Below are 7,558 nucleotides of genomic sequence, written 5' to 3' on the forward strand. Positions count from 1 at the left end.
TCTATTGCCCAGGTTAGGGTGCAGTGGCTGGATCATAGCTTACTGCAGTCTTGATCTCCTGGGCACAAGCAGTCCTCTTGCCTCAGCCTCCTCAATAGCTGGTACTATAGGTATGTGCCACTGAGCCTGGCTTCTTTTGCTTTCTAAGACCACATTTACATTAGCCCATCCATTGTTCAGAGCCTTGCTATGTTGCTGAGATCAAGTGATCCTCTCACTTCAGCCTCCCAAGTAGCTGGGATTACAGGTGTGTGCCACTGCATCCAGCTTAGCCCATCTGTTTTGTTTAGTTTAGTTTAGTTTTGTTTTGTTTTTTTAATTTTGCTTTAAGTTCTAGGATAAATGTGCAGGATGTGCAGGTTTTTACACAGGTATACACGTGGCATGGTGGTTTGTTGCACCTACCAACCCATCATCTAGGTTTTAAGTCCTGCGTGCATTAGGTATTTATCCAAATGTTCTCCCTCCCCTTGTCCCCCACCTCCCCAACAAGCCCCAATATGTGATGTTCCCCTTCCTGTGTCCATGTGTTCTCATGGTTCAACTCCCACTTATGAGTGAGAACATGTAATGTTTGGTTTTCTGTTCCTGTGTTAGTTTGCTAAGAATGATGGTTTCCAGCTTTATCCATGTCCCTGCAAAGGACATGAACTCATTCTTTTTATGGCTGCATAGTATTTCATGGTGTATATAGGCCACATTTTCTATATCCACTCTATCATTGATTTGGGTTGATTCCCATCTCTGAAACAATAAAGAAATGCTGTACGAGAAAGACCACTGGGGTACAAGTAGAGGTGAATTATCTTCATGTTACAAACAAAAAATTAGATCCAGAACTTGAAAGAGGGCTTACAAATAATCTAATTTACTGACTATATTTATCTGCCACTCAGAATCCACCACTGGGTAAGGGTCATGTAATGGTTTGCCAGGCCTGCTGAAATAAAGCACTGCAAACTGGGTGGCTTAAACAACAGAAATGTATTGTCTCACATGTTCAAGGTCAAGGTGTCAGCAGGGTTGGCTCCTTCTGAGGGCTGTCAGGGAAGTATCTGTTCCATGCTTCTCCCTGCCAGCTTCTAGCAGTTTGTTAACAACCTTTGGCATTGCTGAGCTTGTAGAAGCGTCACCCTGGGCCCCGCCTTCATTTTCACATGGTGCTCTCCCCGTGTGCATGCCTGCCTCTGCGTCCAAATTTCTCCTTGTTATAAGGACACCAGTCACTTAGGATTAGGGCCCACCCTAATGACCTCATCTTAACTAATTATATCTGCAATGACTATTTCCATATAAGGATCTATTCTGAGGTACTAAGGTTAAGACACCAACACATGAATTCTGGAGGACACAATTCAACCCGGAAGTCTACTTACTTTGTATCGGGTCCTCATGGCAAGGCTGCAAACTTGGTGAGTTCGTAGCCCAGTCCCACATCCCATGAGCTAATGGATGTGGGTAAGTTGTTTAACCTCCTGTGCCTCAGTTTCTTCATCTGTAAGATGGGGCTAATACAGGCCAACAATTTTGAAAACTTATACAAAAAATTAGCTGGGCATGGTGGCGTGTGCCTGTAATCCCAGCTACTCAGGAGGCTGACGCAGGAGAATTGCCTGAACCCAGGAGGCGGAGGTTGCGGTGAGCTGAGATCGCACCATTGCACTCCAGCCTGGGTAACAAGAGCGAAACTCCATCCAAAAAAAAAAGCTCCAAAATATGAAAAAATATTTTTATAACTCATTTGGCAGCAAAACCTGACTTGAAACAAGCACATTGAATAAAAGTATCCTTGTGTCTTGAGTTGACACAAAGATACTTACAGTCTTTACTTATGCAGCATATATATGTGTCACTACAGAAACTAGAAACATTAGTATGTTTCCTAAGAGGACGCTGTTGCAGATGCCATGAGGTGTTATGAAGCCTATGGTACGTATTCCTTAAATCTGCAAGTTCTGACATGCCAACCACTGCTGGCCCTAAGCAAGGGTTTGAATAAGAGACTGTGGCTCTTCAGTGTATATATCACAGGGTTATAATGAGGATTAAATGAGTTAATATTTGCACAGTGCACAGACTATTATCTGGCACATAGTAAGCACTATATACATATTTGTTAAATAAAATAACAATAGCTGTCTTGTCTAAAGTCACTCAGGTGGAAGGCTAGGGAGGAACGTTCTTTGAGTCTCTGAGTGTGGGAATGCCTGCCACCAGAAGCTGTGCTATCTGTGCATGTCATGCTACCCCTGCGACTCCAGATCTGGGGCTCATGTCCTTTGGTTCACAAACCAGCCTAGTTTATACAATAGGTTGGAGCAATCTCTACCTTCTGAGATGACTATTAAGTGAAATCAGGCTTCTGTTTGTATTAGTCAGCTTCACTGCCATAATGAAATACCACAGACTGGGTGACTTAAACAACAGAAATCTATTTTCTCACAGTTCTGGAGGCTGGAATCCTGAGATCAAATTGTCCACAGGGTTGGTTTCTTCGAAGGCTCTCTCTGTGGCTTGCAGGCAGCTGTCTTCTCCCTCTGTTTTCACATGGTCCCCCCTCTGTGTGGGTCTGTGTCCTAATTTCTTCGTATAAGGACACCAGTTATACTACATTAGAACCCACCCTGTGACCTCGTTTTAACTTAATTACTTCTTTAAAGGCCCTATTTCCAAATACAGTCACATTCTGAGGTACTTCGGTACTTTGGGTTAGGGCGTCAACATATGCATGGGAGCAGGGAGGGGGGCACAGTCCAGCCCCTAACACTATTTTTAGAAACTAGATAAATTACCACTCACAGCAGATGAATCCCATATGCTTGCTGGCTTGTTTCTGCCCCAGCATTTTTCAAAGTGTGGTCCAGGACCACCTGCAATCCAATCACTTGGGCTTTTAATAAAAATAAGTCTGCTCCAAGCCCTTAAGTGTGAATCTGGGGCAGAGGAGCACAGGGCCCAGGGATAAAGCCTACTTGTTCTTTACATTCATACGAAGGTTCGGTTTAATTAAAGGGACTTGGAAAAAGCCAGGTAGTGCAGTATGCCGCCCCCCAACCCCCACTGCAACCCCACAGCCACTGCAGTCTCCCAAGTAAGGGCATTGGAAAGAAGAGCATGGGAGGGGGTGAAGGCAGGCAAGTGTGAGTCTGAGCAGGGAGCACTGTGCATTTGGGGCTTCCTCCAGTGTGGCTCACCAGAGGGCCACGAGAGAAGCTCCTTTCCACTCAAAGCTGGTCTCCCAGTACTAATGAATGCCCCACCCTCACCCTTTTCAGTAGATACAGGGGACTTTGCAGTGTAGATGCCAGGAGAGGCCTCAGGGGAGGTCACCTACCAAGAAATGCCAGACTGTATTCCACAGCCTGACAAAGATTCTAGTCATTTCTCTTGGGCAGCATTCCCCTGCCCCCAACCCCCAGCTCCCGGAAGAACTCAAAGTTCCCCCTGCCCCTCAGAATGATGGAAGACCTGAGCCTGGAAATAATGTTTAAGAGACAGGCAACAGTGGCATGTTTTCCCAAGCCAAATGCTGAATGAGGGAGCAGAGGTTGAGATGGGTTCACATGGTCACTGACTCCTCCAAAGCTTCATGTGATGTAGGTAAGCTGGGGAGGTCATTTGGCTTCCTGCAAGCTGGTGTATGGGAAACGGTTATCATACACATGGGTACAGCCTTTGAATCACGTCCCAGACAACCAACGTGAGCCCTCTAGAGTGGGTGTCTGCCGCAGGTGTACACGTGTGTGCACACCCGTGTCCCACGCCTATGTTAGGGTGGCCACAGACTTCCATGTCAAAAATTCCAGCAAAACAGCTGGTGAGTGGGACTCTAAATGATAGTGATTTTCCTAGCACCATGACAACAAGACACCATCAAAGCTAATGGCGCTAATCCATCCCTCGTCTTTCTCTGATGGTTCCGGCTTAGATTTTGTTTCTTAAAATACTTGACTGGCTGGCAATGCAGTGACTCACCTGTACCAGGACTGAACAGAACAGGCAGGAGGTGCTTTCTACTGAAGACCTGTCAAGAGCCGATATAGCACCTGAGGTCTTTCATTTCACACGTTGTTCCTGTCAAGGGGGACAGGAACATTTCACACGTTGTTCTTACTCTGTTGTCAAAGTTGGAGATGCCAAAGAAAGCAAGGTGGTTAGAATGTGTCAAACTTTGGCACCTGTATGAAACAGAGTTTGAGAAAATCATGCAGGTTTGACTGAGAATCTCTTCCTCATCTTCTATCCAGTGCAAGATAGGCCACACTTTTACAGAGAACTGTCAAAAATGAAAGTTCACATTAGAGTCACTCACCTCCACATGGGTCCTCCGGTCACATCTTCCTCAATGTCAAATCCTGATTGTCAGGACTCCATGAATCCTGAATACTTCAATGATTTAAGGACTCTTCCGAAGCTGGTAATTTGGAAATTGCATTGTTGGTAAATTTGAGCTAATAAAAAAGCAAAGTCACGAATTTCATTGGCAATGAAACTGTGTTTACTGGTCATCTCTTAATTCCATTTGAATTCCACAGGACATGAACTGTGGTATGTTGCAAAATACCCTGAAGTCAGGCTTGGATTCACATCCTAGATTTGCTGCTTATTAGCTGTGTGACTTTAGCCAAGTTACTTTGCCTCTCTAAGTATCCATTTCCTCAACTGTCAAAGTGGGAATGATACCATTTCCCAAATTATATTGCAGTGAATATAACAAGAGATCATGAGTGTGAGAGATACCAGTACAGAGCCTGGCCCATAAATGCTAATGTCATTTCCTGTCTGTTTTGTTTTTTGCCATAACTTAAATGAGCATAATTTCTGGCTAACTAATGTTTTAATGTTGACACATTTTGGTAGATGGTTTTCTATACTTTTAGAATGTCATAAATAATTCTCCAAGAAGTAGAAATGACTGGGATACAAACTCTGAGACCAGAAGTTGCCAAAGTCACAAGAGGTGATTTGCCTGATTCAGACAGTGAAATAGGAGCAAAGCCTCCATTCTGACTTTCAGAGATTTGGGAGCAGAGAGTTGCAGTGCCCTTTGGAAAGGTCAGTAGAAATACTCTGTGAAATGTAAAAAGCTGGGTGCTATCTCCGGGAGTGCCAGGTGAGGCCCCACTGGGAGTCTGCCTCCTTCATCCCTGCCTCCCTGTCCTCAGCAGCAGCCTTTCATTTTCCAGTTAGATTGATTCAGGTCCCTGCTGACTCCTGGATGTCCAGCCACAGACATCTGTCTTTGTCTCCAGAGGTCTTCATATTTGCTGTTTTTTTTTTTTTTTTTTTTTAATTTTTTTTTTTTTTTTTTTTTTTTTTTTTCTTGTTGCTTCCATTACCAGATGGTATTATAACATTTTCCTGTCATTATTGTATTTGTTTTGGTCTTAGTTTTCTACCAGACTTTAGTGGAAAGAGACCAGGTTTGTGTCCAACTGCACCCCTTATTAGCTGGGTTATTAAAGACAAGTCACTTCACCTCTTTGAAATGCAGTCTTCTGATTTGTATATGGGGATCCTATATGATTAGGTTGTTGCTCAAGAGCTAATGTGACTGAAATTCACATTGAAGTATTTTGTAAACTGTAAAATGCTGAGAAGAAAAGATAATTTCAAACTCCTCTTAGCATGTATACTTTACTGTAACATATACATGCTCAAAGATAGGTGTTATTTTTTAATTAAATATATTTGCCACAAGAATGCCATGAAATTCTCAAACACACCAGGGGTTGTTCTGAGCATCTGCAATGGTTCCAGTGGGTTCCCTGGGTGGTTTCTGAGGGAATTTGCCACTTGCTGTGTATTTGCCATATCCAGGCTCATGCTTGGGAACATCCTGTGATTCCCATGAGGTGGGTATTAGCCAAGTTTCCCCCGTCAGGTGTGATGGTTAATTTTGTGTCGACTTGATTGGGTTAAGGGGCACCCAGATAGATTATAAAACATTATTTCTGGGTTGCCTGTGAGGGTGTTTCTGGAAGAGATTAGCATTTGAATCAGTGGACTGAGTATAGGAGATCACCCTCACCAACGCAGGTGGGCAACATCCAACCGGCTGAGGGCCAGAATAGAACAAAAAGGCAGAGGAAAGGTGTATTTGCTCTCCCTTCTGGAGCCAGGACATTATCTTTTCCCACCTCCAACATCAGAATTCCAGGTTCTTTGGCCTTCCAACATGGGACTTACATAAGCTGTCACCTATGTTCTTAGACCTTGGGCCTCTGACTGGGAGTTACAGCATCGGCTCCCCTGGTTCTGAGGCTTTCAGTGTCAGACTGAATTATACTACCAGCTGTCCTGGTTCTCCAGCTTGCAGACTGCATATCATGGAATTTCTTGAGCCAATTGCATGAGCCAATTCCCATAATAGATCCTCTTCCACAAATCTCTGTATGTCCTACAGGTTCTGTTTCTCTAGAGAACCCTGTCTAATACACTATGCATACACAAATAAAGTCACATCAAGACTAATAATCCAAATGTTAGTTTGTTACCACCATTTCTCACTTTGAACCTAGCTCCCTGCAAAGCACCTTCTACCCTGCACCTTTGGGGAGCTCCTGGGGTAGGAGGTCTTACATGTGCTCATCAGCAAATCAATGCCCAGGAACTGTCCCTTTTTTGGCTTTGCCATCTCACTCTGGTAAAGTTGCACTCTGGATTGTCAAGTGGAGATGCCTTTTTCTCTCTTATGCTCATTTATAGGGGTCCCATCTCAGTGACTCTGTACTCTAGTGTCTTATGAAGTTACTAACAAATAGTCACTTTTGCTTTTAGTGACAGCTCTGCCCAGGAACCAGACAGGGGTCTGATATGGGGTAGGGCGAAGGATGGGGTCCCACCACTGTTACCACAGTGTACTCAAAACGACCCCTTCCTCCAGTTCAACCCTTCGCCTCTTGGTGAGCCCACTGTACTTAGCTCCCTGCATTTCCTCGAGAGGGAGATTTCCCAGGTCCCTATGGGGTTTCCCCACTTGTCCACTAGATGTGACGGAATCCTAGCACAGAATCCAGATTGCACATTCCCACTCTACAGACAAGGAAATGAAGACTGAGAGGGTTCAGAAACTGGCCCAGGATCACACACTGAACAGGTGACAGTCAAGAGCCAAACTCAGAGCAAAGTCCAAATCCCATGTTCTTTCTAACCCAAATCGTGTGATCAAAGTGGCAAAATGACAGGTTATTCTGACCCTGGTATTCATACAGGAGGGCACACTGTGCTGGCCACTGTTTACTATACATACTTTCTCCTCCCCAGGGGTTTATTTAAGTTTCTTTCTGCATAGTTTCCGTTGAGAATTACACTCTGGGCATGAAAAACTGGGATTCCTTGCCATTTCACCTTCCTTCCCATTCCTAGCTGCCCTCTCAGTGAACTTACAGTTTATTCCATTGTTACCTGGCTTATGTTTAAAAGAACTGTGGTGGGCATGGGCGCGGTAGCTCATGCCTGTAATCCCAGCACTTTGGAAGGCCTAGGAGGGTAGACCATGAGATGAGGGATTTGAGACCAGCCTGGCCAATATGGTGAAACCCCGTCTCTACTACAA

The 7,558-nt window shown here is 44.5% G+C and overlaps 1 long non-coding RNA gene across 1 annotated transcript in view; it reads right to left on the minus strand.

Moving 5' to 3' along the window:
* Nucleotides 1-1,742: 1,742 nt before the first annotated feature.
* The window catches only part of LOC119467257, a 12,761-nt gene continuing 6,945 nt past the window's right edge, over nt 1,743-7,558 (minus strand). Inside the window, exons 2-3 of the long non-coding RNA XR_005195796.1 lie at nt 3,976-4,074; nt 1,743-2,870 (exon numbers count right to left, since the gene is read on the minus strand). This is a non-coding gene — a long non-coding RNA (uncharacterized LOC119467257). The remainder of the gene's footprint in view (nt 2,871-3,975; nt 4,075-7,558) is intronic.

Source organism: Cebus imitator, unplaced genomic scaffold (genome assembly GCF_001604975.1).
Source record: "Cebus imitator isolate Cc_AM_T3 unplaced genomic scaffold, Cebus_imitator-1.0 Scaffold270, whole genome shotgun sequence".
NCBI classification, from domain to species: Eukaryota; Metazoa; Chordata; class Mammalia; order Primates; family Cebidae; genus Cebus; species Cebus imitator.